Genomic DNA, 17,243 nt, shown 5'->3' with positions numbered 1-17,243 from the left:
ATACAGGCCTATCTCAACAAACAAGAAAAATCTCAAATAAACAATCTAACCACGCACCTAAAGGAACTGGAAAAAAAAAAGAACAAATAAAGCCCCAAATCAGTAGAAGAAGGGAAATAATAAAAATCAAAGAAGAAATAAATGAAATAGAGACTAAAAAGAATAGAAAATATTAATAAAACCAAGAGCTGGTTCTTTGAAAAGATAAACAAAACTGAGAAACCTTTAGCTAGACTCACCAAGAAAAAAAAAGAAACTGCTCAACTAAGTAAAATCAGAAATGAAAGAGGAGAAATTACAACAGATGCCTCAGAAATACAAAAGAATATAAAGGAATACTATGAAAAGCTATATGCCAACAAATTGGACAATCTGGAAGAAATGGATAAATTCTTAGAATCATACAACCTTCCAAAACTGAATCAAGAGGAAATAGAGAATTCGAACAGACCAATCACCAGTAAGGAGATCAAAACAGTAATCACAAACCTCCCCCAAAATAAAAGTCCAGGACCAAATGGCTTCCCTGGTGAATTCTACCAAACATTCAAAGAAGACTTAATACCTATCCTTCTCAAACTCTTCCAAAAAATTGAGGAGGGGAGGAAGATCCTTAACTCATTCTACGAAGCTGACATTACCCTGATACCAAAACCAGACAAGGACAACACAAAAAAAGAAAATTATAGGCCAATATCACTGATGAACATCAGTGCAAAAATCCTCAACAAAATACTAGCAAATCGCATACAACAATACATTAAAAAGATTATACACCACAATCATGTGGGATTTATTCCAGGGATGCAGGGATGGTCAACATTCGCAAATCAATCAATGTGATACACCACATTAATAAAATGAAGAATAAAAGTCACATGATCATCTCAATAGATGCAGAGAAAGCATTTGACAAGATACAGCATCAATTTATGGTAAAAACTCTAAATAAAATGGGTATAGAAGGAAACTACCTCAACGTAATAAAGGCCATATATGACAAACTGACAGCTAATATAATCCATAATGGTGAAAAACTGAGGGCTATCCCTCTAAGAACAGGAACCAGACAAGGATGCCCACTCTCACGACTCTTATTTAACATAGTACTTGAAGTCCTAGCCAGAGCAATGAGGCAAGAAAAAGAAATAAAAGGGATCCAAATTGGAAAGGAAGAAGTGAAACTGTCACTATTTGCAGACGATATGATTTTATGTATAGAAAACCCTAAAGAATCTACCAACAAACTTTTAGAAGTAATAAACAAATACAGTAAAGTTGCAGGATACAAAATCAACATACAAAAATCAGTTGCATTTCTATAAACTAACAATGAAGTAGCAGAAAGAGAAATTAAGAATACAATCCCATTTACAACTGCAACAAAAGGAATAAAATACCTAGGAATAAACTTAACCAAAGAGGTGAAAAACCTGTACACTGAAAACTATAAAGCATTGCTGAATGAAATTGAAGAAGACACAAAGAAATGGAAAGATATTCCATGCTCTTGCATTGGAAGAATTAACATAGTTAAGACGTCCATACTTCCTAAAGCAATCTATAGATTCAATGCAATCCCTATCAAAGTTCCAACAACATTTTTCACAGAAACAGAACAAAGAATCCTAAAATTTATATGGAACAACAAAAGACCCTGAATAGCTAAAGGAATGCTGGAAAAAAGAACAAAGCTGGAGGTATCACATTCCCTGATTTCAAAACATACTACAAAGCTATAGTAAACAAAACAGCATGGTACTGGCACAAAAACAGATGAACAGATCAGTGGAATAGAATCAAAAGCCCAGAAATAAACATACACATCTATTGACAGCTAATCTTTGTCAAAGGAACCAAGAACATACAATGGAGAAAGTCTCTTTAACAAATGGTGTTGGGAAAACTGGACACCCACATGCAAATACATGAAAGTAAACCATTACCTTATACCATACACAAAAATTAACTCAAAATAGATTAAAGACTTGAATGCAAGACCTGAAACCATGAAACTTCTAGAAGAAAACATAGGTAGTATGGTCTTCGACATTGGTCTTAGCAACATATTTTCAAGCACCATGTCTGACCGGGCAAGATAAACAATAGAAAAAATAAACAAATGAGACTACATCAAACTAAAAAGCTTCTGCACAGCAAAGGAAACCATCAACAAAACAAAAACCACCTAACAATTGGGAGAAGATATTTGCAAACCATACATCTGATAAGAGGTTAATCTCCAAAATATTTAAGAACTCATGCATCTCAACAAAAAAAAAAAACTAACAACCCAATTAAAAAATGGGCAAAAGACCTGAACAAACATTTCTCCAAAGAAGGTGTACAGATGGCCAACAGGCACATGAAACAATGTTCAACTTCATTAACTACCAGGGAAATCAAAACTACAATAAGATATCCTCACATCCATCAGAATGGCTATAATTAACAAGATAGGAAACAACATGTGTTGGAGAGGATGTGGAGAGAAGGGAACTCTCATACACTGCTGGTGGTAGTGCAGACTGGTGCAACCACTGTGGAATACAGTATGGAGATTCCTCAAAAAATTAAGAATAGAACTACCATACAATCCAGCTATTCCACTGCTGGATATTTATCCAAAGAACATGAAAACACGATTGCATAAAGATACATGCAGCCCTGTGTTTACTGCAGCATTATTCACAATAGACAAGACTTGGAAGCAACCTAAGTGCCCATCAAGGGACGAATGGATAAAGAAGATGTGGTATATATACACAATGGAATACTACTCAGCCATAAGAAACGATGAAATCCAGCCATTTGTGACAACATGGATGGACATTGAGGGTATTCTGCAAAATGAAATAAGTCAGAGGGAGAAGGTCAAATACCATATGATCTCACTCGTTAAGTAGTAGATAATAACAACAACAAACAAACACACAGAGACAGGAATTGGATTGGTGGTTACCAAACGGGAAGGGGGGAGGGAGGAGGGCGAAAGGGATAATTAGGCACATGTGTGTGGTGATGGATTGTAATTAGTATTTGGGTGGTGACCATGAGAACACGATGTAATCCATGCAGAAATAGAAGTATAATGATGTACACCTGAAATTTATATAATGTTATTAACCAACTTTACTGCACTAAACAAACAGAAAAATCTTTGTTGAATGAATGAATGAATAAATGAATGAAGAGCAAACCTAGAATTTTAGACCAAATATGTCTAGCTCCAAAGCTAACACACCTTCCCCACCACACTATGCTAACCTGCCCCTTTCTATTTAGATAAGAGCCATTTTCTCCACCACTTGTTTTACATACCTGATGTGAATCCCATTAACAAGGTATTTTAGAGCGGAAGTATTCACTACTTCTGTGAGGAGCTCAGTTGTTCCCCAAAAATGATCTAAAAAAATAGATTCAAGGTGATACTTGTTATCTGGACACAGAAATGCACATTCTATCCAAAAGTGCATCCCAAGAGATGAGCCCAGAAAAACCTGAAGCAGTAGATGAAGCAGAGACACAGACCCAGCCATGCGTTAGAGGCTAAGGTATCATGCAGGTAGAGATTATTTTGAGTTACAAAACCCATTTCTAATTTTGAGACCCAAAATTGCTGACATCAACATGGAAGAACATTATCTTATTTCACAATTGTAGGGTCAGGTAGGAGGGAGAGGTTCGGAATGCCAACCTTATTAAATATTGGGATTTTTACAGAATCATCTGGGGAGGTAGGGCTGTTTCTGGATTTTCACAGAAGTTTGGTTAACTTCTTCGAAAGGATGGATTTCCTCATCCTTAACAGCCAACACTGATGCCAGCTTCCCCATTCAGAACGTTTTCCTAATGACCCATTGTTCATCGAGTACCTGATCTTAACCACCACGCTCGGTGCACACTAGTCCTTTTGCCCACAAAAGACCCCACTCTCTCCCTTCTTCTTATCATTTATATCACTCAAATGCCACTTCTGAGAAAACTTTCCTGACCCTTGCCTAGGTTGAGTGTGCATCACCTGCTCCCATGACATCATATGCCTTTCCTCGTAGCACATTCTATGCTTTCTTCTACTTTTTGTGATTATTTTATTATCACCTGCCTTCCCTAACAGACTATAGACTTTGTGAAGGCAGGGCTTTGTGGGTCTTGCTGAACATCGTGTCCTCAGTTTTCAGCACAGTGCCTGGATGAAAGCAAGCACTGAGCAAATGTGTCTTGAATAAATAAACACATATACACATGTGAAAATACAAAAGTGATCCAATTAGTATATTAGAGGTCCTTCCTCTGTGGCCTCTTTTAAGTTCCCTTCACTCTCTATATTTCTGCCTGGGCCTTGGAAGGTAACTGATTCCAATCTGTGCTCCTGAGTAATGATCACAAGTGAACCAGCTTTCAGTGCCCACCATACCCAGTCTCAGAGTCACTGCACTGGCAGAGATAATTAGCATGGCCAGTGTGCGGGAACTTCAGCCTTAGGCAGTGTGCAAGTGCTGAGCTAACAATCACTGTAGCTTCAATTAGAAGGGGACTTGGAATTGCTTTCTTATTCTTATACTTTATTCCCATTTTCTAGGTCTCCCACATTAGAGCTGAAAAGCAGAACCCTGTCTTCCAGCCCCAAACTCCTCCTACAGCAAAGCTCAGAGATTATAGACCTCAAACGAATCTCCTTGTGGCTCTAGGAGTTAATTTATAACTCAGTTACAGCTTATGAGGCTGCATAATTCAGTTCACAACGGTGAATGTAGGGAGAGATCAATCATGACCGTTATGTTTTTACTGCACTTCTTGAAATGCAAGAAGAGCTGTATTTTCTTCTTTTCTTTTCATGGAGAATGGGCACCCTGCTATCTGAGCTGTCTGAGAGCTCAAGAAATGATATAATCCATTGTTCCAAAAACTTACTTGGAGTGTTCTAAAATAACAGTGCAAGAGAAGGCTCATTCTTTTCTTTCTTTTCTACTTTTCTCTTCAACTGCATGACTGGAGGCCTGGAACAGGTTTTTTATGAGACTTGGTTTAAACCCAACATGATTACTTAGAGGCAAGAATCCATATATTTATAGTGGAAAGAGAATTTAGCTGAAGGGCTGAGACTAGGGTGATGTAAGGCACTCATCTTGGACGCATAATGTAGAGATGCCAAAAATCAGTAATCAAGATAAATAATGTTTTAACATAATGTCTTAAAAAGTCAAAATTAAACCCAAGCATCTATGATGAACAAAATGTCAACATTTTAAATAAAGACAAGATTAGTATTACTGATTTTTTCTTTTGCCTCAGGCTACAGTATTGCTCAGTATATCAAGCCTTTATTTAAATTTTTGATATTTTGTTCATTGTGGGCTTTTTGCATTACCTTTTGCTTTTAAAAATATGACATATAGGGGCTGAGCTGGTGACATAGTGGTTAAGTTTGCACGCTTGCTTCGGTGCTCCGAAGTTTGCTGGTTTGGATCCCAGGTGCGGACCTACACACTGCTCATCAAGCCATGCTGTGGCAGTGACCCACGTACAAAATAGAGAAGATGGGCACAGATGTTAGCTCAGGGCCAATCTTCCTCACCAAAAAAAAAAATATATATATAGAGAGAGAGAGAGAGCACATAATATTACTTATCTTTATTACTGAGTTATTTTGGTGTTCCCTTAAATATTGTCTCTGAGATGGGTACCTTATTAACCTCATCCTAGCCTAGTCCTGGCTATGCTTAGTGGAAAAAGAATTTAAAAGACAGAAACAGTCCCAGATGCACCTCGTGCAAGCAGGGGACCTTAGGAACATCATAAAACCTCTGGGTTACCTTAGCTTTCCTCTCAGCAATATTTATAGAAGTTTGTCACCTACAGATGCAGCCTCAACCCGTGTCTGAGACAATACTCATCAAACCTGGGGATCCTTAGACTGACTCATCAGCATGTGGGATCTAAGATAATATTAATAATAGCTGGTAATTATTTACCACATTTTTATGCCAGACACCTTTATATGAGCTATAATGGTAATATTTGAAAAGAAATCAAACTAATGCATTTTAATTTCCTTGTTTTTCTCCAGCTCTATAGTTTTATTTTCCCCAGAAAGGAGATGGCTGAGACATCCAGTGAATGTTGTCCACTGGAGCTAGACTTACATCTCCAAACAGTATCTCTGAGGTGACTTGGTTGAGCATATATGCCCATCAGGCCACAACCATTTTCCCATGAGACCCAAATCTCTGCCCTTTTCCCCCTATGTTTTTGCATTGGCTTCCCATCTGCACCCAAGTTTCCTTGCTGGACTGTGTTCCATCTTGAACCAATTCACTTTTCCCATTGCCTTTATCTGATGGCTAGTTTTGGCCAAAATTTTCTCAATACCCTCAGTAACGGAGTGCATCCTAAACCAGACTCAACAAGCCATCTAGAGTCCTTATCTCAGCAGTTATGTCTTTCAAACCTTATTGATTTCAAAGAATTCTTGATGTCACATTTCACTAACCACTACCAGACTACTTCATGGGCCTTTTGGCGCTAGGATAATCAGAAGAGTTAAGAGTCAATAGAATTCATCTGATTAAATACCCATCATAAAAATCTAATTATTATCAACAGCCTTGCAGAGTTTGAGACTGAACTGCACCATACTCTTACCAAGTAACAAAGGTGAGCTATGAACACTGATATTTATAGAAATTACTCAGGAATCCCCTTCCTTGAGCTCAGTCTTTATTCCATCCAATTCTTTCCCTTTATTCAGACCTCATGAGTTTGAGTTTGTGCACATTTTGTTCCTAACACACTCTTCCCAAGGAATATTTGATCCATGAATTGCCCTGAGGTGAGGTGGTCAAATAATTTTGGGCAATGCTGCCTATTGCAACACTTTCTTGGAGATTCAAAATGTTCATCAGCATATTAAAGGCTCCGAGTAGTACTGCAATAGACAAAGTGTTTATCTCTGTTGCACCTAGCAATTTCCAAATTTATTTGCTTGTAGAATCTTCTTTTTTTCCATTAAATCTATATCCTCCCATGCCTATATTTCATACTTTAGGGGCCACTAGCTTAGTCAGTTCTGATCATGCTTACACGTCTGTGTGCTCTCTTGGGAGGGAATCCTGTTCAGCCTTCTTCCTTGTGGAGCTCAACAGGAACCCAGGCCATGCAAGCAGCCCATCTGTCCCACTTGTGCCATCCCCATAGCATCCTCACACTCCCTTCAAGAAGGACTTTGCCCTATTACCTGCCATAATCAGCCATATTTTTACGACAAGGGAGTGCTGTTAAATCTTTGGTGGTAGAAAAATTCTGTCCTTCATTGGGGGACATCTCAAAACTCCTTCTTTTGGGGATCCCTACAACACTTTTTGTCTAACACAACTTAAGTGCCCCCAACTCTACATCCCCTACTTCCAACTATTGCTCTGAAAGCTGCTCCTCAAGCTCTTGAGGTTTAAGAGTGATTAGTACAGTCCTCATGATTCTCATACTTAAGCTGGCCATGCTTAAGCTGGAGAGATTGTTAAAACTCCAATTTCTGAGGCCCACCCTAGAGTTTCTGATTCAGGAAGTCTGGAGTGGAGGCCAAGAATTTGGATTTCTAACAAATTCCCTTGGTGATGTTAATTCCAAGATCCATATTTTGAGAACCACTGATATATAGAAACAGTTACACATACAGAATACCCTTGCCTTCAAGAGGGTTGTAGGTACCCTAGGTTGATAAGTCCAGTACATATAACAAGAACAATAAAGGAAAAACAACACAATTGTCTGATTATCAAGACAGGTAATCAGAGGTCCACTGGAATGCCAGGACTCTAATGAAGTAGTGAACTGGGACCCAGAAGGAAATAAAATAGTATCCCTGTTATATTTTTAATCTAAAAGGTAAGAAAGAAATTAAGCTGTGTGAATATTATTGATATGGTTGACATGATATCCTGTGGGATGGGGAGATTGAAACTTACTCGACGCAGGGGGACTGATAGGGACTCACACTAGTTTATTCACTTTTAGCATATTTTATTAGTTAGAATATTGGCTTTATTGCTATAACAAAGACCAAAATATCAATGACTTTGAAAAAAGTTTATTTCTAACTGCCCTAATATCATGAGCCTGAGCTTTCCAGGGTTTAAATAGCAGTGCTGTGGTGTGGAACACCCATGAGCTAAAAATATATAGCTCTGCCATTCTGAGTATGAGGCTTTCCTACTCTGAACCAGGATGGCTGCTTCAGCTTCTGCAGAAAGTAGAGAAAAAGAGGTAGGGAGGGCATATTCCTTTTCTGTTTAAGTTGCACTCACCAATTTGTTTGTGTCTCATTAGCCAGAACCTAGTCAAATGATCAAATTAGCTGCAAGGGAGACCAGGATACATAATCTTCCCACCCTGCTAAAACTTCTCTTTTTATAGGAGCACACCGATGTTGAGGCTACAGCCGGCGTTCTCTGCAATGTGTGTTGTAATGCACTGCAGTTTATGTGTTCCTGGTTAATTATCTTTACAGGTTGTGTGACTCATGTCAACTATGCTAACACTCAGAGAGTAAACAAGTGGTTTAGCAGGGTTTCTACAAAGAAATGACTGATTGAAGATAATGCCAGTGGCAAAGGCGCATGAGAATAAGAAAATGGCAGAACTGACAGTTCTGCTCAAGGTCTTTGCCAGTCACATTAATAAATTAAAATAATGCCAATCTAAACAGTTCTGACGCACAGCAAGACAAAAACAAACAAACAAACCAACCCTGAATTTATCTGGAAGAGCATTTGAAACAGAGTCGTATCCACTATCATTAGCATTATCTACCAACTTGCAATATAAGACAACTTTAAGGTAAAATGCAAGGTTAATGATAGTAAGGCGCACACATTATCATACATATATCATTCTATATGTTGTATTTCACTTATAAAATTCTGTACTTGTAGGTTATAGACAGCCCATAGATTATATGCATGTCCTATAAAATGAATATATACAATTACTACATAATATAATCCCACTTTAGGAATGAAGAACAGAAAAGTTATGCAAGAAGTCCAAGTTTTATGTGGTTGCTATAATGCCATCACAACTAGAAAGACATTTAACATTATTTATGTCATCTTTATCACCTCCTTTTTATGTCCATTCCTGTAACACACAAAATACGTTAGTATTTTAGAACTTATACACAATTTAAAAATAATAAATATGCATATCCTGGGAATGTATGATCAAAATATGTAACTAGTAGGGATGTGCAATTCTCTAAATACTGCAGGAATTGATCAATGTGATTGACATAACTGTAGAAGGAAGGAAACCTTTACAAGCAAAGAGGGTGCTTTTCTTGACAAGCCAGGAAAGTCTTTCATGGCCATGACATCTGACATCCTCAGTTCTTGTCTAAATTCCTCTATTGGCATGAAACCACAAAAGATTACACTCTGACATTTGGGGTTTGACATTATAGGTCTTTCGATGTCTCCTATGAAAATCAAAATCGCTGATGATTGACAGTTCATACCACTGAACCTAGCCGTAGAAGATATTGAACAGGTTTGAGACCGCCTATCTCCATAGAAATGAGGATGCAGGGGAAGAGTTGAATCCAATAAGGAGAGGGGTTCTTGAAAAGAGATGTGGAAAGTCAGCAAAGAAGACAACCAACTGTGCCCAAATGTGACCCAGCAAAGACGCTGAGCCTTGGGAAATGAGAAATTTTGATTTATAAACACATAACTTTGTGTTTAGTGCTAAAGCATAGGGCTTTGTCACTCTGCAAATTCTCTTGTCTTTTCTGGGTTCAACTTCCTCATGTTTCTCTTCTGTGAGGAGAAGGAGGCAATGCCTCTATCATCTACCTCACAGTGTGGGTACAGATCAAATAGCTCCATGTATACAAAACCACTTCACAAACTACAAATATCTATGTCTGGAATTTTATTGAAGGATAGTAGGACTTGGTTAGTAAGAGATTATGGGAAAAATTATTTCAAGTGGGACTGAAGAACTAATATGTGAGAATTATGTTTATAGGAAGAGAAGCAGTGTTCATTTTACACCACAATTCATCAGACACTTTGCATTCAGTATCTCGTTTAATCGTTACTGCAACTCTGCAGGTTGCATTGTTTATTCTTATTTACAGATGAAGAAATTGAGATTTCTTAATCTCACTGATATTTCTTAATCTCTCCAAGGTTACATAGTTAGGATATGGCAAAGAATACAGTCAAACCAATGCCTAACTCCCAAATCTGGTAAACAGTACAGCCTCAATGAAGCTACAAGCCTCTCTTACTGAATGCATCTGCACCAGAAAACACATTGGAATTGGATAGAAAGGATGAGATAATGGGTCTCAAATGCTAGGATAAAGGACTTTCACCTGATGGTTGGAAAATAAACATTTTGTATAGGGTTCTTAGCAGGACACATCTGTCTGTGTCAGAAAGATAATCTGGTGGAGATATGTTTGACAGCCTGTAGGGGGAGGGATTCAGACTGGCAGAGAACAGTCTTTGGCAAGGGACCCAAGCAAGTCGGTCAAGACTCACCTTGAATGTTGGTGTCTGCTTCAGCCAGAGCTGAATCATTTGGCTTTGGGCACAGGGAGAATGAGCTTCAGTGAACGCATTCTAAAGTATCTGTTTGGCAGGTAAGTTTCTGAAGGAGTGTAGGCATAGAAGCACACTCAGCTTAATTGTCTTACGTACTGAGGTCTTGGACTGATGTTGAGATATTTACAGAACACCATCTGTATAGAAGGTCCTATTCTAGATTGTGAAGATTAAAACAAGAAATAGACACAACTCTGGCCATCAAATGGCTAGTGGGGGAGATCAATAAATAAAATGACATTTCCAATGCACTCTGACATGCTACAGAGAAAGAAAGCTCAGAACATTATTGGAACAAACCTGAGCATATCTTCTCCTTTCTCAGTGTTAACAGCCGAGGGCGGTTGCGACCATTGCTTGGACTGTTTCAAATCCCCAGCTAACCCCGTGAAGACAGGTCATCACTATTCCCACACATGTCTGGGATGATTCCCATACGTGAGCTATGGTGTGCATGCCCTGACATGCACAGAGTGATTGTCCTTTATAATTGAAAATGTAGCCACTGACAGTTTTATGTCCCTGACAGTCAACCAATGTCAACGGGATTTTACGGTGAATTGATGATAGCAGGCTCTGGGTCCCGGGTTAATAGGCCTTCTGCCTCTGTAATAAGGGCCCATTAAAAAAAAGAGGAGGGAAGACCTTCTAAACACAACCCCAGCTACTGTGAGCTCTGGGGTATTAAATGGTTTCCTGGCTCAGGAGTCACATTACGGATGATATTTCCTTGAAGAGCAGCCATAATCTCACCTTCCCAAGTCATCTAGCCCAGAACTTGCAGCTATGAATCATCATACTAGGAGCAGATCACTCAGAGATCTTTGAGGAAGATTCTTCAATGATGCTTGAAGTCTGACATATTTTTGGAAAATAAACCAGCATCTCTGAATCTACAGCCCAAGAAGTTCAAAAATCATGGCTGTCAAATGTCCAGCTACTTTGAGTAACTTAATGAGCAAGAGATGGAAATTGACTTCATTGGTGAGAGTCATGATTGCCACAAACAGCTTATGGCAGCAAGACTTCACAGTAAACATAATATCAACATGCACATTTAATTAAAACCTTGTCTATTTTTGCAGGTAGTTAAAATGTCAGACTGTGCTAAGACTCATTCATTCTGTTTAATTCTTATGACAGATATATTGCTACCCCCATTTATCGACTAAGGAAGCAAATTTAGAGATGCTGAATATTTTTGACCAAAAGCAAAGAACAGAGCATAATTTTGAAGCCAAGTCTGTCTGATGCCAAAGTCTGGGCTCCTCACACGCTGTAACATTTCCTTTTTAACCCCCTATTTTGTTCTTGTTGGTTTGTGTCTTTTTAGCTTTAGAATCTTTTATTTCATACTTTATCATGCACAATTGCCCTGAAGATAGTTGTAGTCACAAATAGCTACTGAAAACCATTGTTCAAACTTCCTTTCTGAAGGGAGAATCAAGAATCCTTGTCTCCCATCTCTGCCCTTAGGGGGGAAGGATATACTTTGGATATTGAGCACATAACATTCACTGAATGACTCCCTGTTAAACGTCACAGTCAAAAATCTTTTTAATAAATAAAGAGAAAAGCCTGACCATATGTGCTCCATAGCCAAGAGAGAGAAAGAAATGGTGTATCAATGAATGCAGTAGATGTCCACTATCCCTTATCTGAAACTAGAGAAGCCAAATATGCTTTAGGGTTTTCTGGGTCTTATGATTCCCAACATTATGCAGCTCTCTCAGTAGGGCGTGGAACAGCACCACATAAACAAATATATTAATATTTCTGCAGTGAAACTCATGAAAATTCACACTACATGTAATACCCAAAGGCTATAAACTAACTCCCTTTAGGTTCAGGTCAGGTCAGAAAAGCTAGCTAATGATACAAGAAAAGTACAATTTTTTTTCAAAGTTTTTATTTTCACCCCACGACATTATCTTGTTTAATTCTCAAAAACATTCTCTGGTGGAGAGGAAATCATTCTTTCTAGTGACTACCTGATGTCCTTTTGGTGTCAAAGGTAAAGTCTCTTGCCTAACACTACATATCTCTGATTTGTGTTAGGTTTAGGCCTAGAATTCAGATGCTATGGCTCCTATCTGCGGAGCATTTCTGTGCAGCAAAGGGCAGAGAAGAAACCTGGAGTCACACAGATCTTGATTCTCTTTCTCCTCTGGCCAACCTGGAAGAACAAAGGCCAGTCTCCATCCCCGGGTCCCACATCTCAAAATGCACAGATGCTCAAATTGAGAGACGATGATGTAGCAGGATTCTGTGGGGGTCCCTTCTGAGAGTCCTCCCTTGCTCCCAACTCACCTCTCTCTTAACACTGTTCTGCCTCCATCACCTGTGAATTCTCCAACTTTACAAATGCCTGAGTGCCAAATTCTGCCATGATAACCTAAATACACCTCTCAATGTTTACACAATTCCCTCTTTCTCTTTTCTCTCTTTTTCTGGCTCCTGGAAGTGGAAAGAATCAGAGAACAGCACTGACCCATGGATCCATCAGCAGCCCAGAGTCTCTGTTTTGTTCCCATCACTCTCCAGAATGTGACCTTGCCTATGTCAAAAAACTACTGGCTGCAGGAGTCATCTGGTTTACCTGATGTAGGTGGTATGTGCCCTCATTACCTTCAAAGGAGACAACATGTATAAAGCATGTGATCAAAACATAAAAAGTTCCATTGAAGTATGGAATGTTCTTTGTTCATTTACTCAAGAAACATTTATTTGTCTTCTGCGTAGAAGTTCTTGTGCCAGGATCTATGCAATTATTACAATAAAATTAATTTTTATATTATAGAGGTAATATCATATTACAGAAAATCTTGAATACAGAACAAAAGGAAGAAACTTGAATATACTAAGAATCTCACTTTTGTTTCTTTTTGATGTCTACTTTCCACTTTTTCTTATGCATCCTTCTAACCAATTTTTTAATCAGAGAGACTATACAATGCTGTGATTATTTTACACTTATTTTAAAAGCATTTTCCGTTTGTGCTGCGGTGTATTTTCAATGAATGTAACACAGCTGTTAAGAGTGTGCATTCTGAAGGCACTGGTATGGACTGAATGTTTGTTTCCCCCGAAATTCGTATATTGAAGCCCTAACCTCTAATATGATGGTATTTGGAGTTGAGGCCTTTAAGAGGAAAATAGGTTGGGATGAGATCATGCGGGTAAGGCCTCCATAGTGAGATTAATGTCCTTATAAAAAAAGGAAGACCAGAGCTCTCTCTCTTTCTGCCCTATGAAGACACAGTGAGAAAGCAGCCATCTGTAAGCCAGGAAGAGAGCTCTCACCAGGACCCGAATTGGCTGGCACCTTGATCTTGGACTTCCAGCCACCAGAACTGTGAGAAATAATTGTCTGTTGCTTAAGCCACCCAGTCTACAGTATTTTGTTATCGCAGCCTGAGCTGACTGAAACATAGACTGCCTAGACTGCCCACTTATTAGCTGTGCAAACTTGAGCAAGTTGCATAACCTTTCTGTACTTTGATTTCTCCAACTATAAAATGGGAATAGTAATAGCAGCTATCTCAGAGTTGTTGTGAAGACAAAATGAGATATTACATGTAAAGTGCTTATAAACAGTGTTTGACACATAGTAAGCCCTCAATAGATAATAGCTATTGCCTAATGATGGTCCAGTTTCCCCATCTGTTAATCTGAATAATAACTCCCACCTCGTGGGATTTTTGTAAGGTTAGAGGCCATATGTCTGAGAGCCTAGTGCAGTGCCTGATAGAGAGTAGGTTTGGAATTATGAAAAACATAAGTCAAAATCTTAAAAAAATATATTTTAAAACTGTTCAAACTGAGACATTTATTTGAAAATGCCTTTGAAATGCTTAAAGTAACACAGAAATTGAGTGTCAGAATTGGAGATCAAACGAATGACCTTTGATTGCTTTGGCCCAGAGCATTTTTCCACTTCTCTCTACAACTTCTCCAGGGGGATCTTTTAGACCATGTGATGAGAGGGATGGTGTTCCAGTTACTTACTGCTGTGTAACAAATTACTCCCAAATTTAGCAGCTTAAAATAGCCATTTTAATATGTTCTCTGATCCCATGGGAGGGGATATGGACAGGGCATATCAAGAATGGCTGGCCTCTTCTCAGAAATAATCAAGCCTCCGCTGGAAGATTCAGCTTCTGGGGATGACTCAGTGGCTAGGGTTGGAATCATCCAGAGGTGTTTTTACTCACATGTCTAGTGTTGGCTGAAATCTCAGATGTCCTGAAGACAGAAATACCTACACTCAAACCCTCCATGTGGCCTGAGCTTCCTCACAGCATGGTGTTCTTAGAGTAGTGAGACTCCTTACATGGTGGCTTTGGAAGCCAAAAGAAAAAATCCCAGTGAACCAGATAGAAGTTGTGTTACATTTTATGACTTGACCTTGGAAGTCACACAGTGTCACTTCTGCTGCATTCTATTGGCTACAAGTTAGTCGTTAAAGTTGGCCCAGATAAAAAGGAAAGAACACATAGTCCTCAATGAAATTTAAAACTGCCACAGGAGATTTAGCCTTGATTATCACAGCGAACTGTTCATTGAACCAATGAAATTAGAGATCTTCTCTTGCTCAAATGTTCAGTTAGTTAAGAAACAGTTCCTTAAGGTGAAGGACTTTGCCTTAGTTACATCTTCATTCCTTATTCTGCCAGTCCAGGGTCCTTGCAGAGTTGATGATAATTGAATGTTTTCTGATTTACACTGACCACAACTGCCTTTATTTTTTTGTAATTGTTCTCCAAATTTTCATTACTATAATATCAATTGCACATATCGTATGAAAATGATCTATTCTTTGCTGAATTTCATTGTTTTATTGCTCTTTGTTATTGTTCCCTAAAAATCATGTAATTTTATTTTTATAACATGGCAAATTTTTATGTAAAAATTCATATTTAATAATAATAATGATAATAATATAAATCTTGGTCAAACAGCACGTTCTTATCTGATCTTTGGAAAGCATGGGCCCTGTTAGATTCACAAATAAATAGTCTACCATTATTTAGTGACTATTTTTCCCAGGAAATATAAAAAGAAATCCTAGGCCAGTAGTTATAATGATAATTCTAGTGAGCATTTATTGAATACCTACTGTGTACTAGGCATTGGGCTAAGCATTTTGCACAGGTAGTGTGGCGTAAAAGGATACAGTCTCTGGAGGAAGATGGAACTGGTTTGACATTGGGCTCTGTCCCTAATTAACTGTACAATCAAGGGTAGGTGACTCCATGTCTCTATGTCTCAATAGTAAAATAAGAAATGACTGTGAATATCATACGAGTAAACACACATATAGCACCTAGCATGATGCCAGGCATCCAGCAAACATCCAATGGATGGAAGATTCTTTCTATTCCTTACAACAATCTTATTTTATATAGTTCATGTTTACTGAGTGATTATTCAGTGATAGGCACCGTTACAAGTGTGTTACACTTACAAACTCATTTAATCTTCATCACAGCCTATGTGGTGAGAAGGCTCATCCCCATTTTATAGATGTGGAGACTGAGCCTCAGAGATACTAGCCTGCTCAAGGTCACAACCTGTGGCAGAACGAAATAGCTAAGTAACAGGATCACAGTTCAAACCCTGCCTCTGTGATTCTGACATGCATTTCCTTGTGCTCAACACTCTTTGGAGACCATAGAATGGTCCAGATGTACTACCATTCTAGCATACTGATCCCAAATCTATATAACACTCTGCCTTTAATTAGACCAATCCACTGTGTTTGTAAGGGTTCTCTAGAAAAACAGAACCACCAGAATGTGTATATATATAGAGAGAGAAAGATTTATCTTAAGAATTAGCTCACATGATTATGGAGGCTGACAAGTCCAAAATCTGCAGAGTAGGCTAGTAAGGTAGAGAACCAGGAAGAGCCAGTGTTGCAATTTAAGTCTGAAGGCCACCTGCTGGCAGAACTTTCTCTTGCTTGGGGGAGGTTAGTCTTTTTGTTCTATTCAGGACTTCAACTGATTGGATGAGGCCCACCCACAATATGAAAGGCAATCTGCTTTGTGTAATGTCCACTGATTTAAATGTTAATCTCATCCCAAAAGAACCACTCAGAGAAACATCTAGAATAATGTTTTACTACATATCTGGGCACCATAGCCCAGCCAGACTGACATGTAAAATTAATCATCACTCTAACTATCAAGATAGAGGCTAACAGTAAACATTAATCTCAAATTACAAACAGAAAAAGAAAATATTATTTTAGAGGAAACACCAAAAATGGTGAAATAGCTGGTGAATACATGTCCTAACTGCTTTTTCTGTCACTGCTTGAACACTGGAAAAAATACAAGAAAAAATTCAACAGAAAAGAATAATAGCAAGGAAAATCATTCTTTGGTGCAAATATAAAACTGTTCATAACCTTAGCAGACATGGTGTCTTTTGTTAACAAAAAGGTGACGGCAGATGTGGATGAGTTGCAGCAGTGTCTCATCTGTCTTGTTGTGGAAGCAGAGAGACTGCTGAGACAATGGGGCAATGTCTAAGCCCAACAGAACAGAAAGGGAGCAAAGCCTCCATGCAGTTGGCGCCGCACATGGATCCAGGCATGCAGAATGCAGTCTCCGGGGTTTGCAGCTTAAG

Source organism: Ceratotherium simum, chromosome 8, assembly GCF_057802395.1.
Source record: "Ceratotherium simum simum isolate JZ-2026a chromosome 8, ASM5780239v1, whole genome shotgun sequence".
Taxonomy (NCBI): domain Eukaryota; kingdom Metazoa; phylum Chordata; class Mammalia; order Perissodactyla; family Rhinocerotidae; genus Ceratotherium; species Ceratotherium simum.
Note: the sequence above shows the minus strand (reverse complement) of the source record.